Here is a 19,720-nt window from a genome sequence, read left to right as displayed (position 1 = left end):
TTCATTTAGCATTGCTAATTTTTTTTAGCAAGCCTTTTCAAACTATTGAATGGACATTCAAACAGAAAGAATTACAGTTCTGTGTGAATTTGCAGGGTCTAGCATCTCTAATGCCTGCCTCAAACATTGCAGGAACCCCTACCTGCCAATATTAACAGGACTGGAGTAGATGGACTTACTAAATAGGTGGTAGCTTTACTGCAATATAAGCCAAGGAAGGCCAATCTGAAGCCCATAGCATATCAACAGTTCCCAGCATCACATTTTCTGTTTTCAGCACCTCCAAAGTGAGCATGCTAAACATTTTGGAAACTCTTTTAGGCAGCATTTTCCACTCCCTTCCAAAAGTTCCACAAAAAGTATCTAAACATTTTCCTTCCTTCCTTCCTTCCTTCCTTCCTTCCTTCCTTCCTTCCTTCCTTCCTTCCTTCCTTCCTTCCTTCCTTCCTTGGCTGCCCATCTCTACAGAAACCTCTCCTCTGTCATATGTATGCCCAATGCATGCACTCCCGTGATATGCATTAGTCTTGATGTATATTTTACCTCTCTTTAGGCCCTTCTGCTTCCTATGAAGTGTCCCAGGAGTCCACAGATGGGAAAGCTCAGCAGTCTACAGACATGCTGAAAAAGTTATGAGGGATGACCTAAGGGACACACAGTACTTGAAAAAGACAGCTTGTAGAAGCTACCTTAAGCCTCTAGTGTAGATTTAGTTGCATGGGGATTCACCCACTGTCCATATGCCATCATATTACTGGAAGCTAGCAAGATTTTAATGAAGCCCAGCAGGCACTCTTAGTACCAAACCCAGGAAAAAGTCTGCAGTAAGGGTGATGCCAGATGTGAGCTCTGCAAACTGTTCTTAATAGGTTTCTAGAGAGTTTCTGAGAAAAACAGGTGGTTAAAAACATTCCCTGCAGATTCAGGTTGCTACCACCTTGTGCTTAAATCAAAAGGTAAAGATGCCCTCAAGTCATGCACAGCTCCTAATGACTTGTGTTAGGGGTGGAGTAGTTTGTCATTGCGTTCTTTTGGGGTGTTTTCCAGATTCCTACTTTAGCCCACAGTTGAAAGAGCTTCACCTTCTTTCTTGTTTTTAGGAGTCTGTCCAGGGGTGGGTTTCTGCCAGTTCTAACCTCTTCTACAGAAGAGGTTCCACAAATCTACCGTGCCATTTACAACCGGTTCCAGTTCCCTCCCCTGCCCATCTGCCCATCATCAAGATGAAGAGCGAGAGGAGGAATTCTGGAAGTTGAAATCCACAAGTCTTAAAGCTGTCAAGTTTGAACACCTCTGGGAGTTTTTTTCTAAAGGGTTAGGGGTGCAAGGGTCTTATAACTTGACAGCTTTAAGACTTGCACACTTCAATGCCAGAGTTCCTGAGCCAACATGACTGGAGGGGGAATTCTGGGAGTTGAAGTCCACAAGTCTTAAAGCTGTCAAGTTTGAACACCCTGGTTTTTTTTTTCTAAAGGGTTAGGGGTGCAAGGGTCTTGTAACTTGACAGCTTTAAGACTTGCGTGTGTCAAATGTCAAAGTTTCTGAGCCAACATTTTGGTTGCTAAGCAAGAGCGTTGTTAAGTGAGTTTCACCACATTTTACAAGTTGGCCAAGCCCACCCAGTCACATGGCTAGCAAGCCACTCCCACTCAGTCACATGTCTGGCAAGCCACTCCCACAAAGCAGGCCACACCTACAGAAGACGTTCTAAAAAAATTTGAAACCCACCACTGAGTCTGTCCCTCAAAAACCTCTGAAGATAGTCTTCAATGAAGAAAATTTCCTCACAGTTCAAATAAGATATAGGATTTAATGATTTTGTATTAGAGGTACAACTTACACAGTTCATTTAGTGAACATTCAAAGTTATAACGGCACTGAATAAAGTGACTTATGGCTATTTTTCACAGTTACAACCTTTGCATTGGTCATGTGATTAAAATTCAGATACTGGCAACTAGTTCATATTTATGAGTGTTGCTATGTCCCAGGGTCATGTGATCACTTTTTGCAATCTTCGCACCAGCAAAGTCGATGGGGATGCCAGATTCACTTAACAATTGGGTTACTAACTTAACAACTTCTGTGATTCACTTAACAACTGTGGCAATAACTGTTGTAAAATGGGAGCAAAACTCATTTAACAAATGTCTCACTTAGCAACAGAAATTTTGGGCTCAATTGTGGTCAAGGACTACCTGTACTAATTCTAATCTTTAGTTATATTTCCATAGCTTTTATATGTTAACATTTATATCGTACTATGTGATGCAGTACACTGTACTTTATGAAATCCTAATTATAGTTTTTAACATGCTATTCTTGGTGGCATTAAAGAGTAGGAAGTTAAAACCCATCCCTCTCCCAGAAAAATGAAATATCCTAGGAAATATTGAAAAGGCAGAATATTTCCCTGGATGTGAAATGGAAGAAACATGTTTTAAAGAGAGAATAGCTCCCTGCAGCTTCCTACCCCCACCCACTTTGTCAATGAGCCGTTAACATGGCCAAACCAGTCCCTTTACATAATGAGTTCTCCCCTTCATCTCCAGGGGGATGGGATTAAGGCATGATAATATTGGCCCTTTACCCAACTCACCACATGGCATCTGAGAACTCAACCAAACCTGGATTCAAAACACAGCCTAGAGAGTTGCCCCTGCATGGCCCCATGGGAGTCTGACAACCAATCAGAATACAAGCTCAAGATCAAAGGCCAGAGAAGGTATAAAACTAGGGACTCAGCATGTCTGCCCTTCCTTCTCTTTTTCTCCACCAACACTGAAGCATGTGATCACATTTTCTCTTCAGGACTCAAGCCATGTGGTTCTGTCCACCATTAAAACCATCCAAGCAGCCTCCATGTCTCCAGTGTCTTTTTCCCCACTTGGAGCCGAACCCAGAACATTTTTTCATCAAAAGCTTTATGCTATTTGTCCATTAATTATAGGCCAGAAAGTTGATACTGGAAGGACTGCATATATAACTATAATATGGCTTTGTGCTTGTACTGACCAAAATAAATATTTGAACTAAAGTGAATTAAAGTGAAGCTTAGCTGGCTGGGGAATTCTGTGAGTTGAGATCCTTCAGGCTTAAGGTTGCCAAGGTTGGAGACCACTGTTCTACAGAACATCACTGCCCCAAGCTGGGTCTTCCTCCGAGCGCTATTCTTGCATTCCATTGCTGGTTATTTTTCAATATGTTGTGATCACAAATACTGTAAAGATATGATAGGATTTATTCAATGCACCATCTTAGGCAGTGAACATCAGTGTATTTATTTGTGTTTCCCTGCCTCACTGCTCACCCTACATGGTGTCTCTCAAGTCCTAAAGGGATAAATCCAACAGAGCAAATGACAAGCAACTGAAACTAAAGCAGCAGTTGCCACTGTGAAAGCAGTCTTCCCTTGAGCCCAGTTTTTTTTTAAAAAAAAACAAAAACTCATATCCAAATAATGAGTGGCGACTAACTGTTCCAAGTTTACAGAAACACTGGCAAATACTACTACAGCACAATTGTCTGAATGATCTAAATAATTTTTGTATATGCTGCTTTATCCTTCCCTGAATTATATTGATTGGGCCAAGCGTTTGTCAACACTCAAAAGGATTTAAAACTCATTTGGCTTTTTGCATTGGTGCTGTGGTTGAGCATACCTGTACGTCCCTGTCAGTGGTGGGTTTCAAAAATTGTTCGAACCTACTCTGTGGGTGTGGCCTCTTTTGTGGGAGTGGCTTGCCACCCATGTGACTGGATGGGCGTGGCTTGCTGCCCATGTGACCAGATATGAAGATGCCGACGACACTTGTCACAACCACCTTAAATTACCTCACACACAGTACTGGCATGCATAAGAATATGATGTAAAGTTGTTTTTTAAAAGGCATCTTTGGTTTGCGTTAAAACAACTTCAACACACGCAATGTTCTGATTGCACCACAAACACAGTAGTCATCCTTACTTTCACAGAGGCATTGAGTTTTATAAATATGAGCATGATAGTGTAGAATAATCATATCCAAGGACCAGTGGTGGGTTTCAAAATTTTTTGGAACCTCTTCTGTGGGTGTGGCCTGCTTTCTGAGTCCACTGGTGGAACCTCTTCTAACCGGTTCGGTAGGTGTGAACTGGTAGGAACCCACCTCTGGTCCCTGTACATCATACTGTGAAGTCCCTGACTCATGTTTCATAAGTAGCCTGTAGTGGGCTTCAAAATTTTAGCAAGGGGTTCGCTTCCCAGTTGCTGGGTGGGCGTGGCCATGGCCTAGTCGGCTTCCTACACCATGACAGGAGGGCGTTTTTGCCCTCCCTGGGCTCCAGAGGCTTTCCTTGAGCCTCCAGGAGATCAAAAACAGCCTCCCCAGGAGGCTCATTTGGCCCATTTCCAGCCTTCCTGAACTTCCAGTAGGCCTGTTTTTCACCCTCCCCAAACCTCTGTGTGGACCCTACACTTAACTCGTATCCAAAATAGGCCATGTGGAGACTCTCAGGAATGAGGGGCGGGGTGGGTGGGGCAAGACAGGGATGGGATTTGGGAGTTCTCCAAATTGCACAGAATCTTAGCTAGAGGTTCTCCCAAACCCCTGCGAACCCCCAACAGCCCACCCCTGGATAGTGGATGTTTCTTTTTTTCCAGGTGGATTTTGAACCCCTTCTCCTTTGCAAAATCTGAAGAACTGACTACAGCTGTGTTATCTTTTTTTGCTTGGATTTCAGTAGACATGGTGCAACAAAAGCAGGTTGAAAATCAAAATGCGGTCATGCATCACACAAACTCTAGCCTGGAGCAAGAAACAGTGGGCAACAGCCATCCTCTCTATTCAACTACCACCCAAGCTCCCGATTTCACCATTTCTTCTTGCTTTCTTTCTAGGATTCCTAAAATTCTAGGACATTTTGTTAGCTGCTCCTACGCCCTGCTCTCTTTTTAGCTTACACTGATCTCTCTGTTCTGGTGCAGGCACTAAAAATGAATGGGGATATCTCCAAACAGGACAGGCAAGGGTAGAACATTAATGTGGTGTGTTTCCTTAATGAAGTAGCAATTCATTTTTCTGGGGAGCATACACTTACATCAACACCCACACTGCCCAATAATTTATGCTATTGCAATACTGTCGTTTTAGTTAATGCAAAAGACAGCCATGAACAAAGCCTCAGCCCAAAATGTTGCAAGGTTTTTTTTTAATTGATTTATTTGCTAAAATCTGGAGTAATGCCTTGTGGTTGCCACATGATGTATTCTTCACTCCCACCGGATACTTTTCTGTAATGGATAATGCGATTCTGAATGGGAACTAATGAGCCATTTGGATCTGATCTGTGATGGATGGTCACTGTCTTAGATGGTCCAAAATTAATGCTCAGCCTATGGCTCTGAGCTGAGCATTGTTGTCAGTTTGGAAAATGGGATCAAATTGGTGGTGGATATGAGACTTGTTTCAATCCTGTCAAAAGCCTTTCTGGATGTGGTAGGATTGGCAATAGCCTTTCTGAGCTCTAATAAGGTTAGGCTAACCATGCCAGGGCCTCTTCATATTAGTGTTGAAACTGGTCCTGAAACATGGCTAATTAACCTAGGAGAACTTTAGATTAGCCACTAAATGCAAAGAGAGGATTCATTTGGAAAAGATCCTGAAGTTGGGAAAGATTGAAGACAAAAGGAGAAGGGGGCGGCAGAGGATAAGATGGTTAGAGAGTGTCAACAATGCAATGAACATGAATTTTGCAAACTCGGGAAATAGTGGAGAACAGGGAGCCTGACATGCTATGGTTCTATGAGGTCATGAAGAGCTGGACATGATTTAGTGACTGAACAACAAAAACTTTATATTGAGAGATGAGCAGAAATATTTTCTGACCATTTCTTTTTCAATCTTTTCTTGTTAAATCTACTGAAAAAGCATTGGTTTTAGTAGTTTTTACAAGGAGAAGAGAATTGCAGAATTGCAGGAGAAATATTCTTGCACTTATTCAGTTACGAGAAATATTCTTGCACTTATTCAGTTACTAGGTAGTCAAGAGGTATGTGTGAGTGCCCTTCTTTCATTGTAAAACCTCATAGGTAACATCCCTAACTCTTCACCCATCAGTTCTGTCTCGAGGAAAGATTTCTTCCCTCCTGCAGAAATTCAGGAAAAGAAAACACTCAGCCTTTTTTTTTAAATTACAAATTGAATAGAGAATTCATAATACGTGCCCTCTCTGAGTATGACCTTATGATAGTTGTAAGTGCAGGGACCGATCTTCACTTTTTTCACTGATGGTTTTAAGTGGAGCGATACCTGTAATTAACATTCCCATGATTACTGCAAAAAGTTTTGGATTTACTGAATGGGTGTCCTACTTTTAAGTTTCTGTAACTTTTGTTCACTTCAGGAGAGCCTTTCTTCTCATCTCATTTCAGCTGGTGTGAAATTAGTAATGTGCCCAATTCCTTTTACTTCTCAAATGGGAGATTGCAAAAAAAAAAAAAAAAGAAAAAAAAAAGATAGTTGTCACTGGATCCTGAAGCTGGTTTTAATAAATTCAGTTTCTGAGACAAGCTATGTTCTTCTGCCTTTGTAGTTCATTCAGATCGCAATGTGCTTTCAGTCAAGATCAAAACCATTTTACAGCATTAAGGCCTTTTAGAAAGCTGCTCTGGTCTCTCATTTGAACTCTGGAGGAGCCTGTTCCTTGTTGCTACTTACCATGATTTAAGTATTGTCTTTGTAGCTGCTGCTTTTAATGGTTCTGTTTTGAAGTTGGCTACACTGTCTGGGTGTTGGAGGCCTGGCCATCTCCCTTATGGGAAACGAACTGCCTTTGTCTTGATGTGCTAAATCTGATGTCATGGAATAAACAGATGAAAATATGCTATGCTCTAAGCCGAAACATTGCAACCATCTGCCTAAACTGCATCCGGTATAATTATATAACACTGTGGCTGATATGTGCCTGTTTTATTCAAACATCAGAGAAAGCAAATTTACCCTTGCTAGGATGTGGGATCATACCCTAGCATTGTTGCTATTTTTGCTCATTAATTACTGAATGTTTTATAATTAACATTTTAAATCATCTTTTTGTATAATCAGCCTCCAGGGTGCTACATAAGAGTTTTCGGTAAAAGAAAGAACAATAAAAATGTGAAAACAAAAAAGAACAACAGTAAAACCCACATTAAGAAATTAAAACAATAAGTAACTGAAAATCATTAACAAGCCAAATTAGAAAGCATTGGATCCTTTTGATAGAGAGGCAGGGTCTGTGCATTTGGTAGGATTTGCCATTCATGTGAAATATAAAAGGACTTATCTCCATGACTGAGATCTTTTGCTACAAATCCAGCTATCCAGCTGTCTCTTGACCTGCATATGAAATCTTTTAAAGGCTTAATGATTGGGATTTGTACGTATCTTGCTAGGACAATATGCATCCTTCACTCATTCAATTGTGTGGCATAAAACAGCCAATGAGAGATTAAATCCTTTTTTTTAGGCCTTTCAACGCTTTTTCCAACACAATGCTTTAAAAAGAAATACATTTTGTCGCTAGTCCCTAAGTGATAAGATACTATGTTAAACCCATTTCTTAGATTCTATAGATATAATCATATTTTTTTTTTAAAAAATTACAAAATAAGCAAATAGTTCTTTTTATTCAACCCCGCTCTACAAGAATAAAACTTTGCCTCTGCTTGTCTTTTAAACCTCTTCAATCTTCACCATATCTGAAAAAAACAATAGAGCTGTGCTTGAACAAATAGTGTGACGCAGTGGTGGGTTTCCATTTTCTTTACTCCTGGTTCACTCGTGCGCGCTTGTGTGCTTGCGTGGGCGTGCAACACTTCTGCGCATGCACAGAAGCATCTGGATGGGTGGGCGGAATCTCCTGCCACTGCTACTACCGGTTCACCTGATCCAGGAACAACCTACCTCTTCTGTGATTAACTAAACACAGTTTACAAACTGAACTATGCACAACACATGAAACTAAAATGTGTGTGATTTATGGTCCTTGTGTTGTATAGCATAGGGCTCTCAGCGTAGTCCTGACCTCCAGCTACCAGTTTTTGAAATGAAGTATTTGTGTGATATGAAAATGCCAGATTGGGAGTGGAAATTATTCCCCTCAGTCAGGTCTAGGAATCTTATGCTGGCTTGGGGTAAAACTCCCCAAACTCTGAGCACTAGATTGCATACTCAAAAGTAATGCTCTGTTTTTGTAATTATAAGTGTTGGCATTATGAATTTCACCTATAAACTTCTATTTGGCATTGCTGCCACCTAGAGGGACTGTAAGACAGTGATGATACAGAGTGCCCCTTTGGTCCGATTCACTCTTGGTTCAGCAAAATTAGGACAAGTGACTGGGGGGGGGGGGGGAGTTCCACCTCTTATTTTCCCATAATCAGCAGATGTGCACAGTTCTGGCCTCAGAACATCACTCCTCTGAATTAGGAATTAGCTCATTGCAACAGAATTTTACTAAGCTTTTCACAATTTGTTTAACTTTATTTAGAAGTGGTTTACCATTGCCGTGCATACAAGTTCAATAAAACTAAACTTCTTAAGGCTGAGAGAGAGAGAGGGCTGGTCCAAAGCCACTCACCTGGCTTTTTGCTAGTAGTGGGTTCCGGATCCCATTGCAATCGGTACTGTGCAACGGGGCCAGGCACCCACCACGTGCATGCATGCAGCACACATATGCATACCCACTGGCCACATTGCGCAGGCGCCGTACGCTCCATGCATGTACGCAAATGCCCCGATTGGCTCAAATAGCGGTAAGGAGAGCGGGCGGGTGGAAGGGCCTTCCGGAGCACCGTACCAGAACGGTACCTGGTGCTCCCAGCAGGCACTGGTATACCCGTACCGGGGCATACCGGTCGTATCCCACCACTGCTTTGTGCCTAAAATAGAAATTAGAATTCACACTCTCCTGGTTTCTAGCCTCAAACTTTGACCAGTACATCCCATTGCCTATCTTTAATAATCTAAGCTGCAAAAATCCAAATAAATACTGGATGTCAGACAAGAGAGAGAGAAACCCCCAACTCTGCTGCCATCTTCTAATTCAAGGCCATCCAACAGCTGTACTTAATAGTACAATAGTTATTGTTTTAGATGCAGCAAAAGCTAGCTAACTTTTTCTCCGTTTCCCACTTTTTCTTTTATCTTTTTTTTGTTGGCTATTTCTTTTCATCTACCTGTTGGTCATTTTAAATTCTATATAAAATTCTTTTCCAGTAAGAATTATATATATATATTTTAAAAAACGTATGTATGTACCTAGAACAGCTCAAAGTGGCCCAATTTATGCTTCTTCTATAAAATTCTGCCACTTGTGTTGCTGCATGGGCAGTGATGCTCTTGAAGGCTGGCAGTCAGTGCTGGGGTTCAAAAATTTGTACTACTGATTCTGTGGGTGTGGCTTGGTGGGCATAGCATGGCTTGGTGGGCGTGGCTTGGTAGGCGTGGCAGGGGAGGAATACTGCAAAATCCCCATTTCCCTCCCCATCAGCTGGGACTTGGGAGGCAGAAAGTAGATGGGGGCGGGACCAGGCAGAGGTGCTATTCTCCCAACTACTCAAAATTTCTGCTACCAATTCTCTAAAAGTGGTCAGAATCTGCTGAATACCAACCTCTGCTGACAATCTGTCGCCTTCATGTTACAGATTACAAAATAAGAGTTGGAAGCAGAAGTGGGTTGCTGCTGGTTCAGCTTAGATCGGGCCTGATTGGCCCTGATTGGCCTGGATCGGCCCAGATAGGCCTGGTTCAGCCCAGATAGGCCGAACTGGTAGTAGCAGTGGCAGAGGGATCCACCCACCTGCCTGGATGCTTCTGCACATGTGCAGAAGCATTGCGTGCATGCACACAGGAGCACGCCCAAATCAGTAATAAAAAAATTGACAACCCACCTGTGGTTGGAAGGGAACTCAGAGGTCATTTAGTCCAACTCCTTGCTCAAGCAGGGGATTCTATGATGCCATTCTTAAGGAACTATAGTTGGAAGCACCATTTGGATAAGCAAAGAGAAGGCAGCCTATGGTTTTCCTCATTTGCTCTCCACTTTGGCCCACCAGCAAACTGGAGCCACGGCTGGTAGCCTGCAAGAAATGTGGGTTTTAATGAGTCAGGCTTGTTATTTCTTCATTTGCCTGGTCATGTCTGTCTGCCAGACTTTGCTCAGTGATCCTCAGGAAATCTTAATAGAGAGGAAACTTTAATCATGTTAGAGTGAATGATGTGCAGACACAATTAAAGTGTATTAAGAGAAGGTGAGGGAGATATCAACTCAGCTGATTTGATATTGTTTTCATTTGAAATGAATGCCTCCCTTTTAAATGATTAGTGAATAGCCAACTAATTAAATGACAGGTTGAATCTTATAGCATCTCAAATAAAGTTCTGCTTTTCAAAAATGGGGTCGGATGCCTATTGCCATAAAAGAAAAGTTAGTATTTTGATACAGAAATGCTACAAAGATCATTTCCATGCTGATGCTGTTTCTACTGAGCACTATTCTCCCAGTGCTCCATGTTTGTTCAAACTTCAGTGGTACAATAATTAAAATGCTGGCTTAAGAGTGGGGAGACTCAGGTTCAAGTCCATTCTTTGATTCTGGGCCAGTCATTATTTCCACTCTTCCTCCAGGGTAACTCGTGTGGGATCAAATAAAGAAATAGGCCCATATAAGCCACCATGAGCTGTTGGAGTAAAGGTGGAGAAAAATACGTAACTTACTTGGCCATTATTTTTGCCAGCCTTGGTTCATAAACCAGTGAGCAGTCACTCCAGCTAACCAATAAGGTAAAGGTTCCCCTCACACATATGTGCTAGTCATTCCCCACTCTAGGGGATGATGCTCATCTCCATTTCAAAACCAAAGAGTCAGCGCTGTTCAAAGACATCTCCATGGTCATGTGGCCGACATGACTAAACGCTGACAGTTGCCAAAGGTGGTCTCTGTTTTTCTACCTGTTTTTACATGCTTTTGAACAGCTAGGTTGGCAGTAGCTGGGACAAGTAATGGGAGCTCACTCCATTACGCGGCACTAGGGATTTGAACTGCTGACCTTTCTGATCGACAAGCCCAGCATCACTGAGCCACCACGTCCCTAGTTAACCAATAGGAGACTGTAAAAAAATTAAAATAGATCACAATACTTGAGGGGCTGCCACAAAGAAGAAAGAGTCAACCTATTTTCGAAAGCATCTGAAGGCAGGACAAGAAGCAATGGATGGAAACTAATCAAGGAGAGAAGCAACCTAGAACTAAAGAGAAATTTCCTGATAGAACAATTATCCAGGGGAACACCTTGCCTCCAGAAGTTGTGAATGCTCCAACACTGGATGTTTTAAGAAGAGATTGGACAGCCTGAAATATTATAGAGTAGTGCAGTGATGTCAAACTCGCGTCATCCCAGAGTCGTCACATAATATTTCGTGACTTTTTTCCCCTTTGCTAAACCGGATGTGGGCATGGTCAGTGTGTGATGCATTCGGCCCACTGGCCACAAGTTTGACACCCCTGGAGCAGCGGGTTGGATTACAAGACCTCCAAGCTTCCTTCCAACTCTGTTATTCTGTTATTACTTCCAGCCCAGTCACCAATGCTAGAGTAAAAAAAATCCCCTCACTCCACATACAAGGGAAAGAGAAGGTAGCGTTAATGTAGGAACCCAGGGGAAAACCTGATCATTTTAAACAGGCCGTCTGAATTATGTACCTTTTCATTAGGGGCAGCTTGGTCTGGGATCTTCTGAAGATGCCCATATTAAATTGCAATTAATTAGTTAATTGAGCAATCAGGTGGATTCATACCTCCTTGGGGAATCCCCCATTATTGCAGATAAATAAAAGGAGCTTTGGCTGCCATTCAAGTAATGGAGCTGGAAATGAACATGAAAGATACAGTTCTAAATTATTACCCAACAGGGTCTGCCTTTAGAATGGGATATTTGGGGGCATTCATGAACAATGTATTTGCCTTTGTTACAGACTCTTTCCTTATTTTATTCCAGCATACACAGACCATATTTGCCCCTCCTCCCTGTGACAAGGAGAGAAAAAAATGGATGATAGGTTATGTTAGATGTTTTATATTAATTCAGCTTAATGCAAATATTTCCAAAGTATATCTAAAATTTTCAGTGGGTGTAAATTTTGTATGACATGTCCGGGGCAAAGTAGTCTGGTGAGCAGATGCTTTCCTCTCTCAGCCACACATTCTGCTACTTTATCTCATAATTTTCTGTGCGATTTCACTTGTAACACCTTTGCAGCCATAAGTGGAAAATTTTCAAGTAGTATTAAGAGTGCATGACCAACTCATAAGCATAAAGTGATGGCTTTAGAGAAGATTTTTTTAAAAAAAAATAAAGCGGTACAAAGGAGAACAAAGCTTGTTTTATATCACTTATGAACCAGGACTCATACTTCAACAGTGAATATCTTTTAGGATAGAATAATAGAATAGAATAGAATAGAATAGAATAGAATAGAATAGAATAGAATTGAATTGAATTGAATTGAATTGAATTGAATTGAATTGAATTCTTTATTGGTCAAGTGTGATTGGACACACAGGGAATTTGTCTTTGGTGCATATGCTCTCAGTGTACATAAAGAAAAATAAAATAGAATGCATTCATCAAGAATCATAAGATACAACACTAAGTGATAGTCACTGGTTACTAATAAGCAATCAAATCATACTAGGAAACAAATAAAACAATATAAAGTGTAAAGATACAATCAACATGGTTATATTCATAAGTGGGGAGAGATAGGTACTAGGAAGGAAGAGAAGAATAATAGTAATACAGTCTCAGTACATAGTTTGATAGTGTTGTGGGAATTAGTTGTTTAGCAGAGTGATGGTGTTAGGGGAAAAACTGTCCTTGTGTCTAGTTGTTTTGGTGTGCAGTGCCCTATAGCATCGTTTTGAGAGTAGAAGTTGAAACACTTTATGTCCAGGATGTGAGGGGTCTGTAGATATTTTCACAGCCCTCTTGTTGTCTCACGCAGTATACAGGTGGAGAGGAACTGCATAAAAAGGGATATGAAAGATATGGCACCTTTAAGATCAACAGTGATGATAAAATATTAATCATGTGCTGTCTGTGAAATTAAAAAAAGTTACTAACATTATGACTGGAAAATCAGATCATGTCACTCGGCTTAGCGGTGATATGTATTCAGGCAAGAAGTTATTTCAAAGATGTCAAGAAAAATCATGGTGATCATAATGCAGACTTTGTGGCTAGAAATGGTTTAGTAGACTTAGGTAGTGTTTTGATTATAATAATGAAGAATTGAGTGGTGAGATTGCTACAACTGATACCACAATAGACATTTATCTTGTGGTGTTAAGGAAAAACCCTACTGATGACACTGGTGCAGCAAATCTCTCATGTCAGCAAGACAGGAAGACAAGTTGTTCTGAAAGAAAATGCAAAACAGAACACACATTTCCAGAAAAGGCTATACCAGGTTTTAAGACCACAAGGAGTAGGCAGAAACTTTTGCTGATAACTCATACACTAAGAGATGACATGTTGCAAATTCCTGTTTCCTAATGCTGCCCTTCCTATGCCTAGTTATTCCAGCTGAAAGGTCTGGATCACAATAGTGCTTTTGGAATAGCACCGCAGACAGATATAGAAAGTCTGCTCAAGATTTGGCTTGCCATTGATAATGCCCCTGGCAATCTTGCACATTTAGTAGATTATCATCCAAATGTCAAAGTAAGGTTTCACTGCCCCTGGTTTAATTAAGATGGAATTAATGTCAAATATTAGGGTGTACGAAAATGGATGGTGATGTGGTTTTCATATTGTCCGTAAATGGTGAGACCAAGAAGTAAGGGATCTTCCCTACATTTCTTTTTGGTGCTGTCTCCTCCTTTGTATCCTGTGGAATTCTTATATTATAGTTCCCATAATTCCTAGAATTCCAAGATAATTCCAACCCAGCATGTCTAATTAAGGAATTAATACAAGGAATGGAAGAATCATTAATGTAGTTAGAATAAATAGCAATATCACTTAGACTATTTCACAGTGTTTTACCTCCGTCTCTAAATGGTTTAGAGTCAGTATATTGCCCCCAACAATCTGGGTCCTCATTTTACCGACCTCAGAAGGATGGGAAGCTGAGTCAACTTTAAGCCAGTCAGGATCGAACTATTGGCAGTCGGCAGAATTAGCCTGCACAACCATCACAACTCATACATACAAATATAAGATAGACAGATAATATAATACAGATATACAAATAGATCCTCTGGCCAAAGTAGACATTATTTTGCTAGATACATATTTAGGGCTTTGTGTATCAGCAGGTAAAGATGATGTTCAGATAAAATCTTCATCCAAAAATGTAACCAAGGTTCCTTTTCTACAAGCTAGGTACGATTGTTGTGAGTGATTAGAAATGAATTTCTAAATGTTCTGCAGGATTACTTGCAAAATATATATATGGCAAATATAAATACATCATGATTAGGTAACATTTCTCACCAAAGGAATAAAGAAATATTTTCCCCACTCCGTGAGATGTTAATTTTGCAATTCTGAAATAATAGAAACTGACATGCAGAGATAAAAGTATCTTTGTTTTGGAGGAGTTACTGGTTAATAAGAATTAATGCACTAGAAATACATTATGCTGTAGTTGTGTAACCACACAGTTGTCCTCCATACTGTATAACTTTCAGGTTGGGACTTGACCAGTTGCAAATAGAATTCTGAATGATTTTCAATTTCCTGCTAATGAAGAGTCAGTCTTAAATTTACATAGCACTAAATCCTTTAATATCAGCAAAAAAGAAAGAAAACTTTTTTTGTAAAGGAACATAGAACTATTGTTGGTGGAGGAAGGAGCAAACCAGTAAAGTAGAACTGGTAGAAGAGATCAGACTACCATTATCTCAGTCTTGACAATGTTAATATGCTTGGACTCAACTCCCAGAATTCCCCAGCAAGCATGCTGGCTGGAGATTTTTGGGAGTCGAAGTCCAGGCATCTTATAGTTGCCAAGGTTGAAAAATACTGGATTAGACAGTTCTGAGAAAGAGGAAAGAATGAGAAAATCAGAATGAACCACCCTGATTTCACTTAGCATAAAAATAAGATCAAACAAGAAGAAAATTGAACATACTTTCCAGATTCAGTTATTCTACCTTAAAACAATAAAGAACATTGTTAGGAACGTTACCATTGCATGTTCTTGACCTAATCTGACAGATACTAAGAAGTACTGGGATTCTGATTTTGGAAATGTCATGTTAGAGCTACTGAAAAATTTGCAGGAAACAAGCAGAAGGTCCAGCAGATATTACTACACAGTTGCTTGAAGAATGGATTAGGACCGTGATGGTGAACCTATGGTACACGTGCCACAGGTGGCACACAGAAGCCGTCACCCAGCCCAGCTTCACCTTGCATATGCGTGCGCCTCCCACTAGCCAGCTGATTTTTGGGTCTGTGCCGTGCATGCGGGAGATGCATGCGCATGCATAGGGGGGAGGAATGACCATGCGTGCATTCACTGCAGTGGGGGGAACCACACATGCATGCATGGGGAGTGTGTGGGGGAGTGCAGCACTCTCCCCAGCTCCGTGTTTTTGGTACCAGGAGGCTTCAGGGAGGCCTGCTATGCCCAAAACGCAGCCCCTGCACCCAATTTTTGGCGCTAGGAAACTTTAGGGAGGGCTGCTAGGCCAAAAATAGGCTGTGGGAGCATGCACACATGCTTAGGGGGGCAAGGTGCATTGCATTGTGGGTGTGGGCATACGAGGACAAAAAGGTTAGCCATCATTGGATTAGGATATTTGATTCCTGCCAATAAAGGGGGAATATCTAGTAAGAATGTTCTCAATGTACCCTTGTTGACTTCTAATTAGAATGGGCATGTAGTTGTTTTACTTTAATAGTTCTTAATATAGATGCAGAAAAATTGCAAGTACTATTAGGGCTTGTGGAAGATGAACAAATACCAGTATGGAATGAAACCTCTTTAAACAGAATGAATCAAAAGTTGGAGCTACAACATAAAATTTCGAGACAGTTAAAGTCTTGTAAAGCCAGATGGAAATGGTTGCATTTTATCCCTTGTTATGATTTTATTAATCAAGGGTTCAAGGTTCAAGGTTTATTACACTTGTATACCGCCCTATTCCTGGAGGGACTCATGGCGGCTAACGAACCGAAGGGGAAGGGAATAATACGGACAAAAAGCAAAAAACAAACAAACAAAATACGGAAACAATTTAAAAGCAGTCAACAGCCACACAATTCGAGTGGGGATGGGAACTCATCAGCCCCAGGCCTGTTGGAACAGCCAGGTTTTGACAGCTTTGTGGAAAGCCTGAAGGGTGGTGAGGGTCCGGATCTCCACAGGGAGGTCGTTCCAGAGGGCCGGAGCAGCCACAGAGAAGGCCCTTCTCCGGGTGGTCGACAATCGGCATTGGCCGGCGGATGGAAATCGGAGGAGGCCTAGTATGTGGGATCTGATAGGTCTTTGGGAGGTAATTGGCAGCAGGCGGTCTCTCAAGTACCCAGGTCCAATACCATGAAGGGCTTTATAAGTGACGACTAGCACCTTGAAGCGTATCCTGAGACCAATAGGTAGCCAGTGCAGCTCGCGGAGGATAGGTGTAACATGGGTGTACCGAGGTGCACCCACAATCGCTTGCGTGGCTGCATTCTGTACAAGCTGGAGTCTCCGAATGCTCTTCAAGGGCTGCCCCATGTAGAGCGCACTGCAGTAGTCCAGTCTTGAGGTCACAAGGGTGTGAGTGACTGTTGCAGGAGTCTCCTGGTTCAGGTAGGGACCCAATTGGTGCACCAGGCGAACCTGGGCAAATGCCCCCCTGGTCACAGCCGACAAATGATGTTCTAAAGTCAGCTGTGGGTCCAGGAGGACTCCCAAATTGCGAACCCTGTCTGAGGGGCATATAATTTCGCCCCCCAGCCTGAGAGATGGAATACATGGCCAATTGTTGGGAGGGAAAAACACAAGCCACTTGGTCTTGTCTGGATTGAGTGCAAGCTTGTTTACCCCCATCCAGACCCTAACAGCCTCCAGGCACTGACACATCACGTCAACCGCTTCACTGAGTTGGCATGGGGCGGACAGATACAGCTGTGTATCATCCGCATACTGGTGATATTTTATCCCGTGCCGCCGAATGATCTCACCCAGCGGCTTCATGTAGATGTTAAACAGGAGGGGGGACAAGACCGAACCCTGTGGCACCCCATACTTAAGGGGCCTAGGGGTCGACCTCTGCCCTCCAACCAAGACCGACTGCGACCTGTCCGAGAGGTAGGAGGAGAACCACCGAAGGACGGTGCCTCCCACCCCCACCTCTCGCAACTGTCGCAGAATGATACAATGGTCGATGGTATCGAAGGCCGCTGAGAGGTCAAGGAGCACTAGGACGGAGGCATGACCCCCGTCCCTGGCCCTCCAGAGATCATCGGTCAGTGCGACCAAAGCAGTTTCCGTGCTGTAGCCAGGCCAATCAAGAAGTAACCATTGCTGGGGAATACATGGGTTTCTTGTTTGCTATATGGATTCTTAGTTATACCGGAGCAGAGCAGCTAAATGTAAAAGAGGGCAGAGATCTTGCAGCTTTGGTTGTGGGGAAGAGGGTTTCCGTCTGCTGCATTTGTCATGCAAATTGTAGCTGTTGAAATGCCAGCTTCTGTGAGACTATACAAGGTGCCTGAAACTTGTCCACCCCATCTCTTGCTGGGGCTAAAGGCCGCTGCTCCATTTCTCTCACTCTGGGAGGGGAAGAGGCAGGAGGAGGCCTTTGCAGACAGACTTGAGGGATTTCCATTTGAAGCTGAGGCAAGAACAGCTGCCACCAAATCAAAGGAGAATGCATTCCAGCTGCATTTCCCTCCCCTCCCCAGCTTTCATCAACTTCAGGCAGCTTCTACCCCATCTAGTTCTTTTGTCCCCTTCAAGTTTGGGCAAGCTGATACCATCTGGGGACTTCCCACGGAGCAGGTTTAGAAATTGTTTCCTTCTCCTCCCAACTGCAAGCTGGCCTTTCCTCTGCAGAGTTTCCCCAGAAAAGAAAAGGGGGAAAAATCCTTTGAGGTGTTGCTTTATTATAGGAGAACTTATAAATGCCATCATTTAACTTGGGGAAGTACTGGTGGTCTTGTTGTCAGGCGACAAGAATTCAGTCCCGGATCAAAAGCAAAAAACTTCCTTCTAATCTATGGGCATCTTTGGGGAATAAGGAAGAAATGGCAGCTATTTAATGGTCAAAAGTAGTGGTGGGCCCCCTTACAATCTGTGGACTTCAAATCCCAGAATGGCTATCTCTGGAATTCTGGGAGTTGAAGTCCACACATGGTTAAAAAAAAGAGGGGGGCATAGTTGGTCAAGAGGGTGGCTATTGAAGTTGGGTCATGATCAGCATATGATCTATGGCTTCTGGGAGAGTTTGCTGAGAACCACAGTTCTTTCAAAACAAGCAATTACATTCTAGTTTCAGCCTTATCTGGTTGTGAAGTTGAACATAGAAATAATACACTATCTTGATGCTATTTATTTATTTATTTATTTTTACTGCTTTTTAATTAACGACAAGAAAAAATAGCAAAACATAAAAGTGATCATGATAATGATCCATATATTATCAGAAAGAAGAGGAAAAAAAATACATAAAAAGTGCCATAACAAAAGAAAATGCAAGAAAATGCACAAAAATGGTCATTGTTATAATGACAAATATTATGGGGAGTTGTCAGAGTTTAATCTTCAGTTTACTTGATTTTTTTTTAAACTTCTGAATTCAGTTAAGTTGAGAATGGCTCCCAATTTCTTTCTCTTGAGTTAGAGAACAATGAATGAATCTTGAATAGCAAGTGCATTAGAAATAATGTGTCAAGAAATTTCATCGGAAATAAACTCTCTCTTAATCTTCTTTTCATTCCCATCATATCTACCATACTCATTAGCCAGTTTTGATGTAGAGATGAAGGCACCTGAGTAGAAACCAGGATGCTATGAGTTCTAGTCCTGCCTGAGTCACAAAGCCAACTGGTGACCTTAGGCCAGACTTTCTTAGCCTTGAAGAGGAAGGCAAGAGCAAAAAACTTCTGAAAATCTTGCCATGAAAAACTGCAGTGATTTGTCCAGGAGTGAACATTGATAGGAAGGTGCATGCTTATGATTGACACACCCCTTTTTGCTTTGACTTACATGTCTATATCTGCTCCAGCTAGTGGGAATAGATATTTGTGAAACTTTGTGAAATATTCTTTCTGAATAACACTGTTTTTTGTCAAAACCACTATAGCACTTAACATTATGCAATAGATTCTGGGGGAGCCTGAGGTACAGGTTTGATGACACCTAAGACAGCCTGGAATTAGGTAAAAACCTTTGGTATCTCACTAGCAATAGCACTTATAACTTATATACCGCTTCACAGTGCTTTACAGCCTTCTCTAAGTGGTTACAGAGTCAGCATGTTTCTTCCAACAATCTGGGTCCTCATTTTACTGACCTTGGAAGGATGGAAGGCTGAGTCAACCTTTGAGCCGGTGAGAATTGAACTCCTCGAGGGAGCAGTGAGTTAGGCTGTGGTACTGCATTCTAACCAGAGGTGGTATTCAGCAGGTTCTGACCAGTTCTGGACAATCAGTAGCAGAAATTTTGAGTAGTTTGGAGAACCAGTAAATACCACCTCTGAC

The sequence above is a fragment of the Thamnophis elegans genome, chromosome 4 (genome assembly GCF_009769535.1).
Source record: "Thamnophis elegans isolate rThaEle1 chromosome 4, rThaEle1.pri, whole genome shotgun sequence".
NCBI classification, from domain to species: domain Eukaryota; kingdom Metazoa; phylum Chordata; class Lepidosauria; order Squamata; family Colubridae; genus Thamnophis; species Thamnophis elegans.
Note: the sequence above shows the minus strand (reverse complement) of the source record.